Below are 26,242 nucleotides of genomic sequence, written 5' to 3'. Positions count from 1 at the left end.
CCCCTTATGCCTGACATGCTTCCATTTATAGCCTTGCACTTGGTAAGTTCCTTGGGTTTTGAATTCCGGAGTAGAAATGACTTTCTCTCTGAATTGAAAACCTTTGTTTTGTTGTCTTCTATCATATATCCATCATATATAATCATCATATATATGCATAAATATATGAAATTGTTTGAGTTAAAGCAGCCATCCGTGATTCCAGATTCTCTCCCTCTCTCTGTCTCTCTCTCTCTCTGTCTCTCTGTCTCTCTCTCTCTCTCTCTCTCTCTCTCTCTCTCTCATCTCTTATAACTGCAGGGACAATAGACTTCATGTCGGAAATTCAGAATTTCAGGATAAGTCCAGGCATTAATTTAGAGGTTGTAAGCTTGGACTTTGAAGTCAGACACACTTGTGCTTGAGACATAGCACCCCTCGTTTCTCATTAGCTGTAGTATCTTGGGAAATCCTGAATCTCTAAGTCCTGTGTAAAATGCAGAAGATAAGCGTTCATAGGCTGTCAGAGTTGTGATAATTCAGTAACTCAATTGGTCTTTTGCAAACAAAAATCTTTACTGAAAGATTTGCTATTGTTCATTATTAATATTATTAAGTATTAATAAAAATACTTACCTAAACATCTTTGAGGCATCTAAGTATACAAAGCAAATTTATTTATTTTTATTTTTTTAAAGATTTATTTATTTATTTATTTATTTATTTATTTATTTATTTTTATGTGTATGTATACAGATGGCCGCTCACTCTGGCCCCACTTGCTCTGGCCTGCTTGCTCTGGTGTAATACACTGTAGCTGTCTTTAGACGCACCTGAAGAGGGCATCAGATCTCATTATGGGTGGTTGTGAGCCACCATGTGGTTGCTGGGATTTGAACTCAGGACTTTCAGAAGAGCAGTCAGTGCCCTTACCTGCTGAGCCATCTCACCAGCCCCCGCAAATTTATTTTTTAATTCTAAAAAAATGACAACATTTAATAAAAATTCAAGCAGTACAAGGTGTAAGTAACATAAAAGAGGTATTTTGTTGTTCTCCAATCTTTACATCACTTTTCAGAATGACTCACTTAAAAATGTTTAAAATTTAATTTTGTTGGAGGTTGTAGTGCGTGCCTTGAATCCCAACACTCAGGAAGCAGAGGCAGACACAAACAGATATCTACGTATATGAGGCAAGCCTGGTCTACATAGCAAGTTTCAGGCCAGCCGATGCTACATAGGGAGACTCTGTGTCAAACGAAGCAAAACAAAACAAAACAAAGCCAAACCCCAACCACAAACAAAACAAAAATCCTAAAAATTAATTTTTATGTAAACTATCTCTCAACAGTCACTCAAATTCATCACCTTTGCAAACAGTACCAGCTGACTGCTATGGGGCTAGTGAATGTAGCACACATGTTTTCTTTCTATCCCTGTCAGTACTCATTTGGGTTCTTATACTTTAATTTGCCTGCTGACTGCTCTTTATAACTGAATTATACATGCAATTATATATGCAAATTCTGCTTCTTGCTGTCTCAAATATTAGACAGAATCTTAGTTCCCCATTATAGTGTGAGGAAATTAGCTTTCCATCTTTCTTTCCAGTTCCCTGACAGCACCTCCCACCTATCACCTGCTATACTATTACTGTCATGTCAAGATAATGTGCATTAGCTGCTTTTCTTGTCCCCATGACAAAACTCTTGAGGGAAGTGACTTAAGGGAAGAAGGATTTATATTGATTTATGGTTTAAGAATCGATGCAGTCCATCCTGGATGGATAGAGGCTTCTTAGTCACATTGCATCTGCAGGCAGGAAGCAGCAGTGAACGCAGATGCCCATAGGCTCTTCTGCTTCTTTTTTTTAAAAAATTGATTGAAGTTTTACTGTATTATGATGAGAAAAGATACATAATTTCAGCTTATCTGAATTTGTTAACGTTTAAAAACATATTTAAGTAAATAGAATTACGTCACATTTTTCCTTCTTTTGTACCCCAGCTCCTCCCTGAGACCCCTTCAATGCCTGCAATAGCTTTTGCTTTTTTTATTTTGTCATATTCTTTAAAATGTATAAAATATTGCAACAATAAAATGAATATTACAAAAGTTGTTTGATATAAAAGAACAATCAATTGAACAGTCTTATGTAGATGCTTGTCTATAGCAATGCTGAAAATACATACATTTTTTCAATATAAATTTTAAATATCTCCAAATATATTAACTGTATATTTTAAAATAATACATCACTACTAGTTTTTTTAAATGAACAAAAATAGATAAGTCTTTTTGTTTGCTTGTTTGATTTGTTTTTAGTAGAGTTTAAAGGCAGGCCTATCAGAATTATACCAGACTTCTTGCCAGAGACTTTGAAAGCCAGAAGATCCTGGACTGATGTCATACAGACCCTACAAGAACACAAATGCCAACCCAGGCTACTATACTCAGCAAAACTTTCAATTACCATAGATGGAGAAAACAAGATATTCCATGACAAAACCAAATTTACACAATATCTTTCCACAAATCCAACCCTATAAAGGATAATAGATGGAAAACACCAACATAAGGAGCAAAACTACACCCTAGAAGAAGCAAGAAGGTAATCTTTCAACATACCCACACAAACATAATTCCACCTCTAACAACAAAAATAATAAGAAGTGACATTTACTTTTTCTTAATATCTCTTAGTATGAAAATTAATATTACCAACATATCCTAATTGATTGTAATTCAAAAGTATGAGGAATTAGAAATTTGTTGGCTATCATCCGGTGCTCTCTCTAATTTGGTAATTGGAGAAATAGGTCCAATTCTGTACAACTCATATACATTTTCTTCTTTGTACTTGACAATGTCTTGCTGTGTACCCGCATAATGATCTTGAAATCATGCTTCTCCTATCTCAGCTTCTCTATTAGTAGGATTGTTTATTTGATGTTTTTATACTATACTATGGTTTTCAGAACAGCTTACATATTTCAAAATTATTTATACAGCCAAAACATAGACAATTAACTTGGGAAGTGGTTTGTAAGAGAAGAGCAAAGAGTGAGACTGAATGCTTTGCTTGATGTTTGTAACTATTGTATCAAGTTTGAAGAAGAGGACTTTATAAGTTACTCTTTCTTTGAGATGAATGCTTTTCAAAATCATCACAGTCAATGAACCAGATTCTTCCCCTTACCTAATGTCTGTGCCACCCTCCAAGCAGAACCATTGTTCATTAAAGCAGTTAGTGAATGACTTCATGGATAGACCCTCTTAATACACACACCATTTCTTAAATGAATGTAAGCTGTTCTTTGTGGGCTGAGAATGAAGACAACCACTCAAGTCAAATAGCTTTGACCATAGCAGGAAATCTGTATCCAAAAATAGTGCCTACAATTCATTCCTTGGCACAGCAGAACTGTCAACTCTTAGCTTAGCTACGATGGAGGTAAAATCCTTTGGTGATGTGAGGGTCATTGAAGTATAGCCTTATTACAATGAAATCCAATGTCTAAGACTTGTTCTTATTTTGGGCTTGTACCCCTGCTTGTTTTACCTTCTTATTAGTCTGGAACCCTGGACCATGGGATGGAGCAACCTGCATTCAACAGACTCTTCCTTTCTTAGCTAAACCCATGGGAAACACCATGACCAACCAGTCCAGAATTACATCTCCTAGATGACTCCAAATGCATATAATGGAGATTAGTAGTCAAAATACAGTATATTTATGTTCTGTCTGGTTAGTGAATCAGTCCTCTGCAGGCTAACTCCGAACACTGACATCAACAATGAGTTTTGGTCATATTGTGACTAAACAAGTCTTACTCTCTGAAGACCAAATGATGTGATTAGATCTCTAGAGAAGATATAATTGTCAGTGTCACAGAATTTATGTAGTTGGAAGAGAACATTCTAAATAAAAAAGCTGAAGTTTTATTTAAAGTTTTTATATCTATCATTTGTTCAGAAGCATTTCAATGTTTAATTAGATTATGTATTTTTCTTCATATATTTTTTATTTTGAATTTTCTGTTTTGCATAAGAAAGGTGTCAGCTATAACATAAACACTGATGTAAGGGGAGAAGTAGAAGGAAGGAGTTCAGAGAGAGAGAGACTATATCTCTTTAGGCTGTCTAGCTGAAATCATAAGTTTAAAAATCATAGAGAATCCACATGGTAGGCACATGGTAGGGCAACAATCATTTTTATCTGGAGAAACCTGTGTCTTCTTGGTACTAAATTTCACATTATGTCCTCCAAGTCATTGTTTTGCTCTCATGAGTGGGCAGCCGGACTCTGATGTGAGCCTGGCCCTTGCTCCAATGAGAGCGATGTGTAATTTTGTTGGTTTGCTTTGTCCAGAGGAAAACTTTTTTGAACCTCCCATTTCTCCTTAACGTTCTTAAGTTTTGCCAGAACTTGTTCAAGAGTTTTCTGCTTGGTTCCTGCTGAGGCTCCCGACATGCAGACTCATCTTTGCTTATTCTGGGTGAGTTTCTTCCATAGTTAGATGATGCTCTATGTGTTTCTTTGTGGAAACTTTATACGGTGAGTGTGAGATCTTGAAGATTTGTTCTCTTCATATTTTGTTTTTAATTTTGAATCTGTGGTGTACTATCCTTTTACCTTATCAACCCCATTCTCAATTTCAAAGAGCACATGGCTTCCCACGGCCTTGGTTTTATTCATTTCACGTATCTCTGGAGTCTTCTGCCTTCTCCCCTTTGGTCCAGCCCCGTCTCTGCCCATCTTGGTTTTTCCATTTTGGATGGTTGATGTATATTGGGCTCTATTAGTCTGCGATTGATCTGATTATTGAATGGAAAGCCAGGATAGCTAACATAGAAAGTGCGCAGGGATTTTTCTTTTTCTGTACTAAGGTACTGATTTTTTTAAAAAGCTTATAAGATTCATTTATAAATGAAACAAATATGTTATTCCAAAGTAACATATAATTTGAAATCAATTTTGGAATAACTATTTGTTTTTTTTTACCTTTTTATTACATATTTTCTTTATTTCTATTTTATTTTATTATATATTTTATTACATATTTTATTTTATTTTATGACATATTTCCTCCCATTGATGATCGATTAGGCCATCCTCTGCTACATATGCTGCTGGAGCTATGAGTCCCACCATGTGTAATCTTTGGTTGGTGGTTTAGTCCCTGGGAGCTCTGAGGGTACTAGTTGTTCATATTGTTGTTCGTTAAGGTATTGATTTTTAAGAAGTATTTTAAATATAAAAATCAATGCATATAAGGACTAAAGGTGTAAAAACAATACAGAGGGATACTATAGAAGGTACATCTTTTTACTGAAAATCACCAATGCCTCAGAAAATAAAATTGTCAATAACTGTTCCTCCTTCCTTATGTATCTTTCTAGAACCAAGTACATGCACACATAATTACAGGGATATGTATGTATGTATGTATGTATGTATGTATGTATGTATGTATTTGTTATCTATTCACCTACACATTCTTAGGACACTTAAAAAGTATTGGCTACCTGGAAACTGCCATATCCAGGTCATAGGGCAGTTTGATGTTATATCAATTTAGTTAAATGAGTATATTCAGTTCCTCCAAAAAGCCTGTGAACTTCTTCACATTTTTATTTGCTTGTTTGTTTTTAAACAGTTTATAGTACCAGGCATAAATCCCTTCCTATGAAGTAAGTCCTTAAACAAACAAACAAACAAACAAACCAACCAACCACCTCCAAGGATGGAATGCCTTCTTGTGAGTTGCTTGTCTGTGGGGATAATCTCTGTGTACTGTTTGGAAGAGTCACCTGTCAATAAAAGTCTGATGGCCAATAAGCTGAGGCAGGATTAGAAGGTGGGACATCCAGCAGGAAGAGAGAAACTCTGAGGAATAGACAGGCACAGGAAGACTTGCCACCTAGATTCTGAAGAAATCCAACGTATGAAACTGAGGAGAGGTGACCAGCCATGCGGCAGACACAGAGTAGTATAAATGGGCTGACTAAGTTACAAGTTAGTTGTGGAGCAAAGCCTAGCTTAAGGCCATAAACATTATAAATAGAAATGTCTCATTGTCACTACCTGAGTGGAAGAAGGGAAGCATTGAAAAGCCCGCACTTGTACACTGGTCAAGGATGCTCAAGACCCCTCCTCCTGCCATTCTTCTTGGTTGCTCAAGGGGACTTGAAGTTTCGATGTACTAGACAAACATCTCACCACTTTGTCCAGACTGCCTTTGAATTCTTGGTTATTCTGCCTCAGCCTCCCAAGTGTGGGGATTACAGGCAGGCATCACCACCTCCACTCAGTTTGACATTTTTGTGAACAACCAATCTTGTTTGTGGAGACTTTTCTCTTTCACAGTAATCGAGTTTTACATTGACCAAATCTTACCTGCTAAGAAGTTAGAGCCCATCTAATCTCTTGTATTATAAATATTGCTCTGACTATCCTTGTACAGACTTCTTGCGTTTATTTGCAACTATATCCAAATTAGGACTTTCTAGGTGACAGAGGATGCATGTTTGAAGCACAGATTAAAAACACTGTACAATACATGTTGTGCTACTTTCCTGAAAATGTAGTGTGCTCACTGGGTAAACACTGAAGGGACAAAAAGATATGGTAAAAATTAGATCGATTTCAGCTCCTCCTTCTCAATTAATCCCCCTACCACTCTCCTTAGTCTCCCCTCCCCTCCCCTCCCCTCCCCTCCTCTCCTCTCCTCTCCTCTCCTCTCCTCCCTTCCCTTCCCTTCCCTTCCCTTCTCTTCTATACATGAAGGGAGGTCTGTGTGTGTGCATACACATGCACATATATATGCACATGTGCATGCATGTGTGTGCATACGTGTATGTATGTGTATGTGTGTATGTATGTGCATGTGTGTATGTATGTGTATGTGTGTGTGTGTGTTTCCTCTTTGGAGATATTTTCCTAGATGGATCAGACCTGAGTCAAGGCTCTGGTGGCAAAGAAAGGAAAGTTTCAACTTAAGAAAAGAATTCACACCCAGTTTCTTTTAAATTAAGCATCTGAGCTGTCCCTGAAGTGCATCATGGCATATTGTAAGAGCTGATCTTGTTACTTTTTCCTTCACGTTGGCTATTGTCAGCCTCCTATTCCATGTAGATATGAAGGATTTTCAGGGGACACATTCCGTCTTCCTTAGTATGAGAACACATAGGATTTGTGTGGCTTTAGAACCTCTCTGCTCCTACCTTCTAGTGTTGGAATCCATGGTGAGTGACATTGTCGAAGGAAGGAGGAGCTGGAGAGATGGCTCGGTGGTTAAGTGTACTAGCTCCTCTTCCAAGAACTGGGGTTCGATCCCATCTCCCACACAGAGGCTTGTAACTATCTGTGGCTGCTGTCCCAGGGTATCTGTTGGCCTCTTCCAGCCTTCGCTGGCAGCAGGTGACCATGTGGTCCACAGACACACACACAGGCAGAACTTCTATAACCATAAGAATCAATCAAGTAAGTGAGTATGTAATTTAAGCAGGAAGGCTATTGGAGGATTTTTGGGCTCTCTTTGGTCCTGGACAAGGCAAATGATGCAGTTGGATTTTCGTATGACAACACAAAGAGGCCACACTTGACAGGCAGCTTCCACACAGAGCCCACAATTATTGAGATGCTTTCCTCCTACCTCTCCATCACTATTACTTTTGTTTGATGCCAGTGCTATTCATCATTCCTCTGTCTGTGGATAGTCTTTGTTATATGAGCCTTATAAAATACTTATTTACAGACACAAAAGTCCTGGAAGAAAATGGTATTGAGGGAGCATAATATGCTAAAAGTAGGTCATTTATTTTATTAATCTTTACCATGAATTTTGATGATCAATGTGGAGATTTACATTTATAAATTAATCAAGACTGGGTAATAAAATGTTAATTGGATTTTAAAGTCAGATCTGGGATTGAGAGCCATCTGTACTTATTATAAACCATATGATCTTAGGAAAGTCAAAGTAATTTTCTTGGGCATCAATTTTTTCATCTGCAAGTGTTCAAAAGATTGTTGTGTGGATTAAGGAGATAATTTAAGCAAAGCCTTTTCAAGTGCTATGTGCCATGAAAATTATAGTCATAAGTGAGAAGTGGGCAAGCTTATTAAAATCAGCAAAAAAAAATTCTTATGTCCATATCCAACACTGAATATCACTGTGGAGCCTCAGAAATGCTGTCTTTTAAGAATTAAGTGATGAGACTTTGTGAACTGGAAAAAATCTTCTTAGACAGGAGATCTCAATGACTCAGGTTTCTTACTCTTAATAAAAATTACAAGCATCCTATTAGGGCCAGGGCCTTGTGTAGAAACAGTGATGTACAGCAGACAGGACCATGAATGGTCGTGAATGACAATTCTATGGAACTTATTTCTTAGATACTAGAAACCTGCGGGGCAGTCAAGTTGGGAGTGAGATATCAAACATAAAAGGTTGCCAGAAGGTTCAATGAGAACTGAATTCAGAAGCATACTCATTTGGTGTGCTATATTAGCAGTGTTTCCAAGGTAGAGGGATGGCTTTCCAAGTTCCTAAAGAGGTCTTTACTGCTGCAGATTTGGCTAGAGCTAGAGGCTAATCTTATCATTCCTGGGTTTCTCAGATTCCTCACTGTCTATCTGACTGCGCATCTGGCTCATCGAGAGTAAGAAACCATGCCAGAAGAAAAATAAGTACATCCCTGAGCCTTTATTGAAGAGACTGAGAGATGGAGTAATGTCCCTCAAGCAGGTCTTTCAGTCTGTCTCTGAGGGTGGGAAGAAGGGATGTAGGAGGAGGAAACCTCAGATGCTGCAAAGAAGAGGAAGGGCCTTAGACGGGAGGAGCCTTTACAAAAAGTCCCAAGGCTAGGCTGAAACCCATACCCATTAAATCCCTTAACCACAGTGATATAAACTTACATATAAGATCAGAAATACTGACAAAGCTTCCTCTTTGCCTGTGATATTGTTCTCTGGACAATTGCCACATGGAGTTTCTTGTCCATGTATCCTCTCCTTATAAACTGTTCACATGTGTGAATAATATGAATAAAATCATCAAAGCACTCAGAATACAAGGTGTGAAGGTAAGTTGGTTGAAGAAGGAATGGACAGACAGGAGAAAGAGTATTTGGAAAGCACTGACAAGGGACTTTCAAACTTGTGAGTCGGCCATTAGTGTCAGTCACTGATGTCAAAGGTTATCACCGTTTAGGCTGATAAGCACAAAGAAGAGACCAGAATGTTCCACCTACATTCATTTTTTTCTTTAACTTGTGGTTGGAGGACCAGGAGTCAGACACTGAGCATGTGGCGACATCAGAAACAGACAAGGCCGTCTTCCACCTCCTCACACACAGCAAGGCTGTGCTTGACAGATGTAGACATTGTCTCACCTAGATTCGAAAGTTTAAGAACTTAATTTTCAACACTTAAAAGTTGAAAAGTTTATATAATTCTTATTTATCTTAAAATAAAGCCAGAAGTGATGATACTAGCCCTTTCCCTGCTGTCTATTTTAGGAATAATGTGAACTATCCATCACCATTTATGCCCACAGTGGTTAGCTTTTTATTCACTTGCCTGAAGTTCCTGACCTCTGTAGGCACAGGATTTGGGGGCTTTGGTTTGATCTAAACGGTGGTCTGATGGCTTTTCACTAGAAGAAAAAGGAGACCCTCAGATCATCTTTGTAAAGAGAAAGAGACAGGCAAAGGGAAGATGGATAAAGGAACGTAGTTTCAAAATTAGTCTGGGATCAGAAAGACTGCACATGAAGGGTAAGTGTAGGAAGGTAAGGAGATTTGGGGGAGGGGAGAAGAGAACATGAGAGGCTGTTAGTTTCTGTAATATAAATGGAGCATTGTGAATCAGAAGACGCAATACTGGGTCTGAGCAATGGGGGAAGATTCAGAACACTTGTACAGAACCTACTGAAGAGGAAACAAACTCGGGGTGAGAGATAAGACAAGGCCCCTTAAAAACTACTGGGTACGTAAGAATTTCCAATGACTTATTTATTTAGAAACAGCTTTTCCCTACTTATTTGGAACAGAAGATTAAAGTAAAAAATTATATTTTAGAGCTTTAACAGTTATGTTTAAACCAGTCTTTTTTCAAGTATTTAATTTCAAGAGCATTAAGGAATAAGTCCCATAAAGGCCATTACTAAGGCGACAAAGCTTACCTTTCATTCGAATGTATGTTACAAAGTTTCCGTCCTATTATTTTTCCAACTGCAGCAACATATTTTTATTAAATCCCACAAAAGAATGCTTTGAAAGCACTTATGCAGAAGTATTCATGTGTTCTTGTTTCAGTGCCAATATTTGTGTTTGACTGAACCTTTTCAGATAACATAAAAGCAATTTGTTTTATTGAATGGAACAAATGTTTGTTTGTTTCTTAGGGAAGTTTTTTTGTTTGTTCAGGTCTGCTTATTTTTAGAGATAGAAGGCATGTAAGCTGAAATGATGTTGCATTAAAATTATCCTTCATCAATTTGTTTTACACCACTTATTTTTAATTGATGCCAGAAAGTCCTGAGCTGCTCATGGGTAAATTTGTTTTGCAGATTTATGTATTCGGAGAATGGTACAGGGCATTTGGAGAACATTAGAAACACAGGATCCATAGTTGAGAAGGCTAAAACTTATAAAAAAATGGGAGAGTAAAAAAATCATACTGTTTTAATGAGGACTTTTTGAATTAGGAACAAAATTGGTTTTCTTTTCTTTTTTTTTCTTTTGAGGATTTTTTTTTTTTTTTTGTTTTTTTAGACAGGGTTTCTCTGTATAGCTCTGGCTGTCCTGTAGCTCAGTTTGTAGACCAGGCTGGCCTCGAACTCAGAAATCCACCTGCCTCTGCCTCCCAAGTGCCGGGACTAAAGGCGTGCACCACCATGCCCGGCCAAAATTGGTTTTCATAGTAAAAATCTACATACTTTTTTTCCCCCTGTTTCTTAGAATTGCACTAATTGCACCACTTAATTTTATTTACAGAGAAGGAAGTTCTTCGTTGATTTACAAGGCAATTTTACAAACTACAATTAAATAATGTAATTCAAGGAGATGTTAGGTGTTGGGACCTGAAGGGGCTAATTAGTTCTAAAATAGACATAATAGAAATAGCTATAGAAACATCTTTTTCAATGGGTAGAACTAGAGAATGTGGCTTTGCTGTGATATCAAGATATACCCCCCACTTTCTTTCACACAAGTAACTGGTGGAATTTATGGACATTCTGGGAAAATGTGCTGGGCTTCAGATAGGTAGTGTCATGTTATGGGATATTTGAACCTATTTCTAGTTGAGGTGTGGCTGAGCCCTTAGCACACACTTTTAATCCCTAAGGCTGGAATAAAGCCACACCCTTAGTACTCAGCTATAATCCCAAACTGTGAAGCTAAAGTCAGTTTGTATAAGGAAGCACTGGTGTTTGAAGGTGATGTCTAATAGGGTGGCAGAAAGAGTGATGAATCAGAGAAAGATTTGACAGAACAGGAGAAATGCCCAACTCTCACCAGAAGAGAGAAAAGGGAAGCTACTTAAGGAACAGATGGTACAAGAAGAAGAGAGTACAGTACAGGAATACATTAGAGTTCATGGAGAGCAGTGCAGTAGAGTTGACAGGGAGAGTGGAGCAGTACAGAGAGGGGAGGGAGGTGGGTTTACTGGAAGAGTTTTACAGAGATAGACTGAAAAGAGAATAAAGTAGACACAGGTAAAGACAGAATGAACCAGAGAATGGGAAGGAGCCAGAAGATTAGGAAAGATTGCAAGAGTTTGAGGCCAAGCAGAGCAATTCAGAGGCCCAGAGAAAAGCCATATTGATTAAGTCAGCTGGGAGAGGAGTTTGAGCCAGAACAGCTGAGATGAACAAGCCAGCCAGAGTTCAGAAAGAACAAGAAAGGGTGAGCTTATTCATCCGCAAATCTCAGAGGCAGAAAACATTCTAGGCCTATATTAGATAGAGTGTATGGAAGCTAGAAGCTTCCAGGACTTGGCCTAGGTTAGCAGACAGAGGCAGTAAACATCCAGACAACAATTACAGCAGGAGAATGAAAGTTAGTTTTGTATTTCCTAGCCATGTTCTGGAATGACTTGACACAAGCCACTGAACTCAGAATGAGAGGGAGGCCACTCAAGCAACATCAGCATCCGTTTCTTTCCTTCCCAGGAAGCTGCACAGTGCCTTCGGCACTCTGAAAGCTGGTCTTTAGGGAGGAGACCTTTAGGTCAGAGCCAGCTCAAATCCTAAGTGGTTGGTGTCTTCAAAAATAGGGGTGTACTTTTAACCTCTGCGAAGCAGTCAAGGGCAATAGCAATGTCCTATATTGTTGGGAGATTTTGGATTCCCATGGTTAAGAACTTGAATGGGAGGGTGTTTCTAGGGCCTGGTATTGGGAGTTTTGCTAGTCTATGCTCTTTGTGTGGGTATTGTCAATTCAAGTGGGATAAAGCCATTTGAACTACATATGTATGTTCATGCATATAATTTTATATATTGGATGTCATTTAGGTAAGTCACATTAATGTGTATGTAATTTAGGTAAATAAATAATATGGACGCTTATGGCTTTTTCAGACCTCCTTGGTGCTATTTTACCCTTTTCCTCTTCTCCTTCTGCACTGACCTCCCTTCCTGTACCTAGTTAAATTACTCTGCTCCCCTCATTTTACTCAGTTGCCCCTTCAAAGCACTTGCTTTCCACTCTCTAGTGGTCCTTCCTCCCCCATGGTTCCTTTTTTATTTTTCTGGTTTGTGCAGCCAGTCCATGTTATATATTCACATCTGAAGATCTGGAGCTGGAACCACAGATGAAACAGAACATGACATCCAATAGCTGCATCCCACATGGACATGGTAGGCTGTCTGTCACTTTCCTGCCTGCCACTTCAGTTTCCCTGGTCTCCTTTTCTGCCCTGTGGCTTCTCCTCCATTCATCCCTTCTTTTCTTCCTCTCTTTCTCCATTTCTTCATCCTTCTCTCCTTCCATTTCCTGGGAACTCTGCCAAACCCCTATTCTCTTGTGTCAGCCACCTATACTCGTAATACTTTCTACCCTGGACCCCAAGTGGCACCCCTTGCAGGGATTCAGGTAGCCGAATCACATTATCCTTTCTGTCTTCCTTTATGATCTCCCTGTTCTTACCTACAGGCCAATAACAACCTCCTAACAGTGGTTGCCTTTCCACCTCAACTCCTTTCACTGGAAACTCCAACTCTTGGTATAGACCCAAAGTCAGCCTCACCCTTTCATCCCCGTCTCTTTGGATAATTCTTTGCCTTACTATATAACCTACTTTCAGGATCTCCTATTCCTGCCACACATCTCAAGTCCCTGAGGACCCCTTTTCTAGGTGTGGACAGGATGCCTTTTGATCTTTTCTGAAGCCGCTATCAGTCTTTCCTCCTAGCTCACCTTGATCCCCCCTGTCACTTACCAACCTCTAGAACTCTCTGCTACCCACTTTTAGCACACTTTCCTAAGATCCAGAGAGGGTGACAGAAAACAAAGAATGGAACTCCCACTCATCCAAGACAAGACCAAACATCAACACCTAAAATCACCTCAACTCTAGATGCCTAAACCCCAGCACAATCAAAACATGATAGACAATAACCAGAACAATATGTCTACACCAAAGCCAAGTAACCCTACTGTAGTAGACCCTAAAAATGTAATATAACCGAAGCACAAAACAAGGACTTCAAAATAGCAATTATGAATATGTTCAAGGACCTTAAAGAAGTCTGTGAAATATACATAAACAGTGGAGTTATAAAAACAGTCCAAGACATCAAGAAACAGACTCATTAAAGAAAACCCAAATGAGATAAAACTGGAAATGAAAAATCTAGGAAATCTAATAAAAACCTCAGAGGTAAGCCTCTACAACAGAGATACAAGAAAGAATCTTGGGGTTTGAAAACAAGGTAGAAGAAATGGATACCTCATACAAAGAAAATGTTAAATCTAAAAATAAAATCACAACCAAAACATCCATGAAGTCTGAGGCACTGTGAAAAGACCAAATCTAGGAATAATAGGAATAGAGGGAAGAGAAGAAACCCAGAATCAGAAAATATTTTTAACAAAATTATAGAAGAAAATTTCCCTTATCTAAAGAAGGAGATGCCTATCAAAGTACAAGAAGCAGAAAGGACACCAAACAGAATGGACCATGGAATAAATTTCCTGTGACATTTTATACTCAAAACATTAAATGTAGAGAACAAAGAAAAATATTACAATCTGCAAGGTAAGATACTAAGTAACTCATAAAAGCAGGCCTATTAGAATTATACCTAACTTCTCTAATTACAATGGAGACTCTAAAGCCAGAAGGGCCTGGAACAGATGCTTTACAAACTCAGAGAAATCACAGGTGCCTAGACTATTATAACGAGCAAAACTGTCAATCTCAATAGACACAGAGAAAAATATTCCACAATAAACCCAAATTTAAGCAGTATTATCTACTAACTTACAGAGGAACTAGAAGGAAAACTTCAATCTGGAGAGGTTCACTTATGCAGAAAAACACAAAGAATAAATAAATCCCAGACCAGAAAAATCAAAAGAGAGGCAAACATTTTACACCATTTAACAACAAAATATCAGGAATCAATAGATAGTGCTAATTATAGGTCTCAATATTAATGGTTGCACTTTCTTATAATAAGACACAGACTAATTAACTGGACTCAGAACAGCATCAATCTCTCATTTGTATCCTAGAAACACACCTTATCAGCATTGATCATCATTTCAGGGTAAAAAGAAGGAAGAAGATATTCCAAGCAAATGGGCAGAAGAACAACAAATACAGCCATTTTAATATCTGAGAAAATAGATTTCAAATTCAAACTTATCAGAATAGTTAGGGAAGGAAACTACATGCTCATAAAAAAAAATCCATCAAGTGCGTATCAAAATTCTAAAAGTTATGCACCAAACACAAGGACACCCAAATTCATAAAAGAAACACTAATTATATTGCCCCTCACCCAGTGATAACTTTAATACCCCACTCTCAACAAAAGACAGATCATCCAGACGAAAGCTAAACAGAACAATGTAGGAGTTAAGTAACATTATAAATCTAATGGGCCTAGCAAATATTTACAAAATATTTTACACAAATAAAAAAGAGTATTGTCTTCTCATCAACTCATAGAACTTTCTCCAAAATTGATCACAGGCACAAAGACTTCTCAATAATATGGAAAATTGAAATAGCACCATGCATCTTATCTGACCACAATAGATTAAAGCTGGGTATAAAAAAATAATAGAAAGGTATGGCAGAGACTGAAGGAAGGACAATCCAGAGACTGCCCGACCTGGGAATCCTTCCCATATTCAATCACCAAACCCATACACTACTGTGGATGACAGCAAGTGCTGGCTGACAGGAGCCTGATATAGCTGTTTCCTGCCAGTGCCTGACTAATACAAAAGTAGAGGCTCACAGCCATCCATTGGATGGAGCACAGGGTCCCAAAGAAGGAGCTATAGAGAGGACCCAAGGAGCTGAAGGGGTTTACAGCCCCTTAGGAGGAACAACAATATGAACTAGTACCCTCAGAGCTCTCAGGGACTAAATCACCAACCAAAGAGTACACATGGTGGGACTCATGGCTTCAACTGCATATGTAGCAGAGGATGGCCTAATTGGTCATCAATGGGAGGAGAGGCCCTTGGTCCTATGAAGGTTCTATGCCCCAGTGTAGGTGAATGCCAAGACCAGGAAGCTGGAGAGGGTGGGTTTGTGAGCGAGGGGAGGGGGAGGAGGAGGGAACAGGGCTTTTTTTTTTTGAGGGGAAACAGGGAAAGGGGATATCATTTGAAATGTAAATAAATAAATTTCTAATAAAAACAAAACAAAACAAAATAACAGAAAGGTTACAAACTTATGGAAACTGAACAACTCTCCACTGAATGAAAAATGGGTCAAGTTAGAAATTAAGAAAAAATTTAAAAACTCTTTGCAATTGAATGTAAGTGAAAATACAGATATCCAAACCTATGGGACACAATGAAGGTACTTCTATAGAGGTTAGTCCATAGCACTAAGTACCTACATAAAAATACCAGAGAGATCTCATACCAGAAAATTAACAGCACACCTGAAAGCTCTAGAATGAAAGGAGTAAATTACACCCCCAAAAAGTAGATGGCAAGAAATAATCAAACTGAGGGATGAAATCAATAAAATAAAAGCAAAACAAAGAATCAATGAAAAAAAAAAGAGTTGGTTCTTTGAGAAAACCAATAGTATTGACAAATCCTTAACCAAATTAACTAGATGGCAGAGAGAAAGAAATGCAAATTAACAGAATTAGACATGAAAAGGGGGGCATCATAAGGACTAATCATAAGGACTTTAACATCCACCAAATCAGAAAACCTAAAGGAAATGGATAAATTTCTTGAATGTGACCTACCAAAGTTAAATGAAGATCAGACAAACAATCTAAACATGCCTATAACCACTAGAGAAATGGAAGAAGTAATTGGGAGTCTATCATCCCAAAAAAGTCCAAGACCTAATGAATTCAGAGCAGAATTCTTCAAGATTTTCAAAAAAGATTTAATGCAATAATCCTCAAATTAATCCCCAAAACAGAAAAGGAAGGAGCCTTGCTCAACTCTTTTATGAAGCCACAATTTACCCTAATACCTAAACCACACAAAGATCCAACAAATAGAGAGAATTATAGGCCAATTTCCTTTGTGGACATACATGGAAAATTTCTCAATAGAATATTTACAAACAAAATAAAAGACTATGTCAAAAATATCTACCACAAACAAGTGGGCTCATTCCAGAGATGCAGGGATGATCCAAAATATGTAAATTGATAGATGTAATCTACCATATAAGTCTTTTCAAATTGAAAAGCTCCTGTATGACAAGGGACATCCTCATCCAGACATAATGACCGGCTATAGAATGGGGAAAGACATTTACCAACTATAGGTCTGATAGAGGGCTAGTAGTCAAAATATTTAAAGAACTCAGAAGTTAGATATTAAGAAAAAAAATGACCCAATTTAAAAATGGGGCAGGGAACTAAATAGATAGTTCTCAAGAGATGAAACACAGATGGCTGAGAAACACTTAAGTGTTCACATCCTTAGTGCTCAGGGAAATGGACCTTGGTGGAAAACAGAATGCTACTGTTCTGACTGAGAAGCTCAAAGAATGAGCTATGTTACTGGTCTGTTTTAACTGAGAGAGTGAGTCAACATGAAGAAGGAAGACTGAGAAACCTGGTGAATCTATCTATCTATCTATCTATCTATCTATCTATCTATCTATCTATCTATCTATCTATCATATATCTACTTATCTATTTATCTATCTATCTCCATCTATCATATATCTATTTATCTATTATCTATCTATTCATCTATCTATCCATCATATATCTACCTATTATCTATCTGTTTATCTATCTATGTCTACATAGATTAGATAGATGTATAGTTATAGATATAGATATGGATATGGATATAGACAGATGTAGATACAGACATATATCAGTGACAAGTGCAGAAAAGGGGGCCATGATTCTGATAGGATGTAAGGGGGCAGGTCCATGACAGGACTGGAAGGAGACATGGCAAGGGCATATTATATAATTATGTAATTAAAAATTATGTTAATATATTTTAATTTAAAAATATAAAAGAGGGAGAATTGTATCAAGAAACCCGCTGATGTACTAAGCTGAGGGTAGTGGACCAGTGGACACTGGTTCTCAGTACAGCACGAAGAACCTGGCCTGCTAACCACCAGTGGGTCCTGTGTGGATGTTCACAGTACTTAAGCAGGATTCTGCTGGAAGCTTGTGTTTTTCTAAGCTTGTATTTATGATGATATGAGAGTACGGACATGGACATGCCATTACGGAGGTCAGAAGACAACTTTTGGGAGTCACTCTCTCATTCTTACCTCACTGAGGCAAGGTCTCTCCTGCTGTTGCTTCTGCCGCATCCCAAGCTTGAGGCTGGCCAGCCTAGCTTCTCTGGAAACTTCTGTTTCTACCTCCCATTGTGCTGTAGGAGTGTAAGGATTGGAGAGGCAGCTCCATCACTGAATGCTTACATTTAAGAGCATACTGCTTGAAGAGTTGTACTTATGCATTGATTTGTAGGGGCCAAGTATTCTTTCATTTGTTCGTGTAATTTATTTAAAAATAAATTTGATGGAAGACAGTCATATATGATGTCAGAGATACTGTTCTCTGTGCCAAATAGCTTTTGAGTGTATTGGAGAAAAATTAGAGAGTATGGCACATGGTTTTTATTCCTTCCTCCAAATGTCTTTTCATGTCCTTGTGTCTATTACTGTTAAGGCAGGAGCAAGTCCACTATTTCGTGGCCTTTAATACAGGCCCAAGGTTCACGAACAGCTGGCTTTTATTACATTGTCTTTTTATCCTTGTTTTGAGTAAATTTAAAACATAGAAACAAAAATGTACTATCTTTATTTGTGAAGAAGAATTGCTTTACAAGCTTATCTGTTAACAGAATCCTATTTTCCGAACGGTGTTCTGATAGGCACACAAATTCCCCCTGCTAAAAATGACAGGACAGGTTCTGACTTCTCCTTTCCTGTTTCAGAGCTGCCTCTGCCGCTCCTGCCATATATCACCAGTGAAAGTTACTAAATTAGGAGATGAACCCAAGGGAAGGCACGCAGAGTGTGTTCAGGGTACTGTTTCCTGTGGGGCGAGGGTGGAGATGAGCAGGGTAGAATTCGGAGAGCTTTGATGGGGCCATCAGAGGTGCTGGGAAGTATTCTAAAGCTGGGTGTTGTGTATACCCATTTATCACACTGGCCTTCCTTCTTCCAGAAACATATTTTAAAATAAGATAAATTTTTATCATTTTGAAATTGTAAAAACAAACTTCAGAACTGTAGATTACCCTCCTTTAGTCCTCTAAAGCTTCTACACAGTGTCTGCTGGGGCTGTGAAATCAGCTAGGGCACAGAGGTGCCTTGAAAGTAAAGGTGCTGGCTCCGTGCCTGACACCGGAGTCTGACCCTGGAGTACAGGGACGAGGGGGAGATTACTGACTCCGAACTCTACATATTGCTGTGGAACTCGTGTGTCCCACTCCATAATAAACAAATGTAATATAGATATTTTAAGAAACACCCAACCACCACAATCAATCTGCATATACTAAGCATACAGGCTGTGTGTGTTGGTTAAGACTCCCATGTCAAGAGGCAGGGATCTAACTCAAATTGTTTACATCTTCTTTCCCCAAACAGGGGAAAGAAAAAGAGGAATCTGTTGAGTTGTGTAACAATTAATTGGTGTACAATTAATTTGGACAGGTGTACAATGAATTTGGGCCCCATCACACTCAGGGATCTCAGACACTGATGCCAGGCCTATCTCTACTCTCAGATGTGTTTCTCTGTATCTCAGCTTCTGTTTCTCTTGTGATAGATGACTTCGTCTAGCTAACCATAGAAGAGTGCCACATACAACCAGTTGACATTTCCCTAATGACTTGGGACCATATAAAAGGAAATAATGTCATCTGGTAGCCTGGGCGGCTACACAATTTGAAGCATCCCTTGTTTGAAGGAAGAACACTGTACCTAAAGGCATTAAAATTGAATTTTTATTCTATTTTATGTGTTTTTTCTCTTTTCTTTGTCATGTTTGTTAAAGATATTTATTTTTGTGTGTATGAGTGTTGGCCCAAATGTATGTATGTACACCACAAGCAGGCCTGCTCCAGAGAAGGACAGAGAGGATGCTGGATGCCCCAGAACTGGAGTTAGGGACAGTTGTGAACCACCATGTGTGTGCTAGGAACTGAATCCTGCTGAGAGCAGCAAATCCTGTTAACCACTGAGCCATCTCTTGAGTCCATCTCATGCTTTTCAGAATTTTCTTATTTATATTTTGTAAGCATATGTGTTCAGCCACTGCACTGAACACAAGTTCTGGTTTGAATGTTGTGCTGGTTAGTTTTTGGCATGAACTGGAGTCACTTGGAAGGAAGGAACCTTAACTGCGTAGTTGAATCCATCATATATATGCCTATGGGCACTTTTCTTGATTGCTGGATGTTGTAGAAGGGACCAGCCCACTGTGGGCGCTATAGTGCCTAGGCTTCTAGGACTGGACTACATAAGAAAAGTAACTAAGCAAGCCAGCCAGCCAGCCAGCCAGGAGAGGCAAGCCAGTAAGCAATGTTCCTCTATGGCCTCAGCATCAGTTTCTGCCCTTAGTTCCTGCCCTGGTTTCTTTCCATGATGGATTGTAGGTTGCAGGCTAAAATAAACGCTTCCCTCTCTACGTTCCTTTTGGTCATGGTTTTGTCCTAGCAACAGAAACCTAACTAGGACAAATGGTAAGCATAACCTCTTGGGCCTCTGTGTCTCCAGCAGAGCAGATGAAACGTGCTCATGTATGTGTCTTGCTTTTCCACGGGACTTTTTTTTTTTTTTTTAAAGACGTCCAAGGGTAAAATTAGTGAAAAATCTGAAACAACATTGGAAGATCATGGGACCAAATGAAGGCCTTTGTAAACACGGGGATGGTGTAATCAATGGCTTATATGCATGGTGCTGAGTCCGTGATTACTTTTATGGAGATGGTCCCATATTGGGCCGTCCATTTGTCCTTGAACTTAGCACATGACTTAGTTGTATGGAACATTCTAATAGGATAGGCCTGGTTCTATGTTCATTCCCGAGTTTGGGCTAGCTAGGAGGAATGTTCCTAGAAGAACTAGCAACAAGCAAGCATTTACACTTAAGGTAAAGAACTTGCTCTGTCTTCTTTATTTCTTGCTAGTTTTTAAATATTTTAACACTCCACAAGATTTCAGGACCCCACACCTCCATGTCCAACATCCAACCTCTTGCTCAAACATCCTGGCTTACATGCAGACATGCAGGACCACAGTCCTCTTTTCTTCTGTTTCAAAGAACATTTCCTCTTCTGGAAACTTCTAATTCATCAACATGCAGTACAAATTTACTCCTTCAGACAGTGCCTTAGTTATGGTTTTATTGTTGTGAAGAGACACCATGACCAATGCAACTCTTATAAAGGACAACATTTAATTGGGGCTGGCTTACAGGTTCAGAGGATCAAGGCAAGAAGCATTGCAGTATCCATGCAGACATGGTGCTGAAAGGGCTAAGAGGCCTATATCTCGATCCAAGGGCAGCCAGGAGAAGACTGTCTTCTAGGCAGCTAGGAAGAGGGTCTCAAAGTCCACCCCTATAGTGATACACTTTCTCCAACAAGGCTACACCTCCTAGTAATACGACTCTCTGGGCCAAGTATATTCAAACCACAACAGAAAGCATGATTATTTTGATTGTTAACCATTTACAGTTCATTTGTTTTTGTGCTCAATGGTTCCTGCTCCTACTCTGTGTATCTAATTTGCCCACTAGACTCTAGACGCTTGAGAGGAGAGCTGTCTGACCAACTTCACTGCTCCACGGAAAACAAATATTGTTATATAACAGGTCCTAGATGATAAAGAAATGAAAGCTACTGTCAGAAAATGGTGTCTTCAAAGTGCTTTATGTAACATTCATTCCACACCCAACAGAAGGCTTCATAAAGGAATCCCTCATTTAGGATGTCACCAGATTCTATTTTCTCAAGGATCATGCTGTCTCCTGAGTAAAATGAAGCATCTTTTGGTTAAAACTGTGAAAGAAACCAATTAAGTGCAGAATTCAGCAGAGCAATATTTCTGATTCACACTAGATTCTGGGAGTCTATGTCCTAACATGAAGCATATTGCCTGGGGTGTGTCTTTGGAGGTAAGGTCAAGTAGTGTCTGTGGACATGGAGGAGACAGTTTCACCTTGCCGCCGGGCAGATCAGTTCTGGCAGAGTGGAATCCAAGTGTCAGGAATATGGGATTGACCATTTATCAGCTTTGCCTTAAAACATTCTCTTATAATTTTTTTTTCAGTGCTATCTGGGACTGAGGGAAAATGACAACAAACAATTCGACCTTGCACTTACTTCAAGATCCTCTACCCAGCACTGCGTTAAAAGCTCCATTTCGGCACTCAGATTAAAGCACTGCTGCTCAAAACAAAGCCTTGCCAACTTGGCTCCAGGGAAGGAGCAGCCACTGGAACAATGCAGGCAATTTAATCGTGTTGCAGAGAGAAGTAAGCCAGAGTCTGGAGGCTCTACCGGAATGGAATACAATTCCCTTGTCCCAATAGGAAGAATGAAAGTGGGGCTGAGGTGGGCAAAAGACAACATCCAAAATGGCATAAAAATTAACCACCCAACTCAATGAATTACCCACGAGATAATGGGATAAATGTTTGTGAGTTAGACCGAAGAGCAAAAACACAACAGGAAGAAAGAATTCAGAACTGTAGGCTGAAGCCTTTTTTCTTTGTTCTGTGTAGCAAAATTTCAGTCTCTCTCTTTGCACTTAAGTTCATGTTTTAAAACTTGGTTGTTCTCTATGGAATTGAAGCCTGTGTAAATCATTGTGTCTAGATGTATTTCAAATGCTCTTCTCTCTATTATCACTCAAACTCATAGTTATTCAGTTTGACCTGAAATTAAAGAACAGAATAGTTTCATGCTTTAAAATTACTTCCCACTATTTTATAGTGATAAAAACAAATTATGAAAAAAAATCTTAGATATAAGCCAAGTTAGAGTTCATAATTAAGATTACCAGAATAAAAAAAAAACATACTCATATGTCTGCTCCCCTATTTCTCATCCTAAATATGTTTTTTTGGGGGGGCAATTTAGTTAATAATGAAATGTTTATTGTCCATGTTGTAGTAAAAATTACTTGGAAGTTTCTACCCCATCCTTGATCATATTGTTCCCAAATAAATGACACAACCCTTTATATTTATAATAAGCTTTAGAGTACCAGAGCCGCCAGATATCAACTCTCTATGGTATTTTATCTACTTCCCTATCACCAAATCTGAGCTATCACCTGCTATGTTCCCTTTGGTCCTCTCCAACTCCAACTGACCAGCCTCATGGCTGTGCTCTCACGCTCCACCTACCTGATGTCATCTTCTCCTGTCTTCTCCTCTCTCCTCTTCTCATGATCTCTGCCTCAGGCCCCAAGCCTGCGAACCGAAGCTCTGCCTACCTCTCTTCTGCGCAGCTATAGGCCATAGGCTTCTTTATTCAACCAATAGTTTTAAATTAAGGAGCAAGGTTGCATATGAAGAACTGCTTGTCAGGGGCAGCCACATCTTGAGAAGCTAGTATTTAGCTTTAGAATGTAGGCAGCATCAGACTAACCCCCATTACAGTCCATTCTACCTATGATGATATGAGGAACAATGATTAAGGCAGCCTGTATTCGATTTGTTAGGCCGTGGTAGCATGGGTTGATGGCTCAATGGTTAAGAGCGCTTGCTAGTCTTCCAGAGGACCCGAGTTCGTGTTTCAGCACCCATGTCAGACTGATCATAACTACCTGAGACTCCAGCTCCAGGGGATCTGATGTCCTCTTCTGGCATCTGCACACACATGAGGCATACAACCCATGTTGTGGGACACACCTAAAAGTAACTAAAAAGAAAAAAAAAATCCTTTAAAAAGAAAAACTCATGGCTGATATAAACTTTGAATTTTAATATAAAACTTCGTCTCTACTATTTCTTGGCGATTCAATTAAGTCTTGAAGGAAGATGGATGTCATGTTAGCTAATGACTTCTGACTCGGAGCATCTTGTGACTAACAGCTGTCAAGGAGAGAAAGTCTACTAAATGAGGCTAAGGAATGAATGTGACAAAAACATTAAGGCATCCCAGAGAAAGCAGGCTGCAAAGTGATAATAATGAATATGATATTTTCCTTTTACATAGAAACAATAACCTCTCACCTCCTACACCCTTCACAGATGAAGAACCTAATTGGCCTTGGAGAGAGTATGTACTCAGCGTAGTGTCAGAATAGCAGGTGGTTGGAAATGTGTTAAACAGCATACTAATTAGATTGGTGTCCATGCATTTCCAAATATTTAAATCTTATTAAATGATTAATTTTTGAAGAAATGTGTGACTTTATTTGCGAAGGGGAGACGTCTAAAATTCAGATATAATTGAAAATTCTTGTTGACTTATTTAAATTGCGAGTTAAGTAAAACTCACTTTTGCCCTTATTGTGTAACTAGAGAGGAATTCTAGATGGGAAAAAAGTTCGGGCAAAAGCTGAGTGCTCAAACCTTCTTGTATCCATGTGCATGTGGAGTACACATGATCAAGCAAATGTCACGATGCCACTGTTTCTAAACTTCTCATTTGCATGGGCACAAATAATGCAGCAAGGACCCTCTATCTCCGGAAGCACTCAGAATTTAGCGTGGCTTGATAGTTCAGGTTTCTGCAGTTCAAGTCATCCTGAGTGCTTGCTCGTGCTCTGGGTTGACCAGATGTATGCTTAAGGAGGAGGTACCAGTTGCATAACTCTGAGTGATCCCGAATGTCTCGGGCTGACTTCTCCTGTCCCGACAGTGATGGGGAGAGTGGGCCCTGTTCACAGAGTTTACACAAATGCCTGGCAAGGTTGCCAAGGCAGCTTCTTACCGTCTGTGGTGTGTCTTGCTCCTCTCTGAGAGGGAGGTTCCTGCAGGGCAGTTGCCCCAGGGAATCTTTGACCACAGGTGGAGGAATGCAATGGCCCAAAACCACTTTTCCTTGTTAAAGTCGCTATTTTTCTCAGATAAGGGTCAGAACCTCAACTGGGAGTGAGGAAAAGAGCTCCTGGTTTCTAACCCAGGCCAGGGTAACTCTCAACTCCAGGTCCAGAATGTTTTCTGTGTACATGAGATGGGCTCTGGACACAATAGATAACAAAGAGTAGAACTCTAAGTAGCAGACTGGGAGTGGAGGAAACTACGTGTTGGGAGATGCCCCCTCCATTTTACATTTTGATCCACCCTCATATTACATCATTTCAGCTTCAGGGATTTTATCATTTACATCTGTCAATTAATAAGAGGTGAAGGCCAAAGTAGGATCTGACCCTGGTGGAAGACGAAGCACAGATTCTTTAGGCTAAGGAAGTTGACAGTTGCACCTGAGTGGTCTATAAGGTCCCCGAATGATATTCTGAGTGCTTCTCATTTTTTTTTTTTTTTTTTTTTTTTTTTTTTTTTTTTTTTTTTTTTTGGTTTTTTGAGACAGGGTTTCTCTGTGTAGCCCTGGCTGTCCTGGAACTTACTCTGTAGACCAGGCTGGCCTCGAGATCAGAAATCCACCTGCCTCTGCCTCCTAAGTGCTGGGATCAAAGGCGTGCACCACCACCGCCCGGCTAGTGGTGGATTTTTAAATACTCAGCCTTCCTAAATGACTGTCAAGGATACTTGAGTGGTAGTAGTCTCAGGTAGTTGGTCTCAGGTGTATTCAGTCAGGGAATTCATTCTCTGTAGAGTACTTAAAACCAATAATAAAAGCAGCTTAGTCTGTCATATTTTATTTTTTAAAAATCATTGTCATACTGTAGTGATATAAAGTGATGATAGTAATGAAGATGCTTCTACTTTCAGACAGTGGTCAAATTCTCCCAAATGGTTTCTAGGGGAAACTTATGCAAGGGAAAAAAAATTACTTTAGTTTTTGTGATTTCTGCTTCTTTCTTCTAGTCTATCAACTTATTTTCTCTCATTTTAGTAGAAAGCTTCATTTAAAATTGGGACTCTTATCCTTAGATCTTTTCACGATGTTCTTTTGTCCCAATTCCTTTGCTGAAGGAAGACCATTGATGCATACCAGTTTTAAAATAGATCCACTCGACCCTGTCAACCATGAAAGCAGTACAGAGAAGCATCTGCTCTTGAGTGGGAAAGACTTCACTTATGGTGGTGCCTGAAGCTGTGTGATTCAAATAGGACACTAGGAGAAAGCCCCACTCCCAGGTGATTTAACAAGCCCAGGATCACAGGATCCCAGAATCACAGGATCACAGAGACAGTTTGATTCTGAGGAGTTCTTACACAACCAGGATCACAGGAAGGACAGGCTCCAGTCAGATTTAGCAAGGACAGGTAGCACTAGAGTTAACCAGATGGCTGGGGGCAACCGTAAGAAAATAAACAACACAAATCAAGGTCACATGGCATCATCAAAACCCAATTCTCCCACCATAGCAAGTCTGAGACACACCATCACACCAGATACGCAAGATTCAGATCTAAAATCACTTATCATGATGATGATACAGGACCTCAAGAAAGACATAAATAGCA

General features: G+C 39.1%; 1 long non-coding RNA gene across 1 annotated transcript in view; it reads left to right on the top strand.

Annotated features, from left to right (window-relative positions):
* Nucleotides 1-24,040, top strand: part of LOC116075250 — a 37,393-nt gene extending 13,353 nt beyond the window's left edge. Inside the window, exon 2 of the long non-coding RNA XR_004112486.1 lies at nt 21,967-24,040. This is a non-coding gene — a long non-coding RNA (uncharacterized LOC116075250). The remainder of the gene's footprint in view (nt 1-21,966) is intronic.
* The last annotated feature ends 2,202 nt before the right edge of the window (nt 24,041-26,242 follow it).

This window comes from Mastomys coucha, unplaced genomic scaffold (assembly GCF_008632895.1).
Source record: "Mastomys coucha isolate ucsf_1 unplaced genomic scaffold, UCSF_Mcou_1 pScaffold3, whole genome shotgun sequence".
NCBI classification, from domain to species: Eukaryota; Metazoa; Chordata; class Mammalia; order Rodentia; family Muridae; genus Mastomys; species Mastomys coucha.
This window is presented reverse-complemented; position numbering and strand designations above follow the sequence as displayed.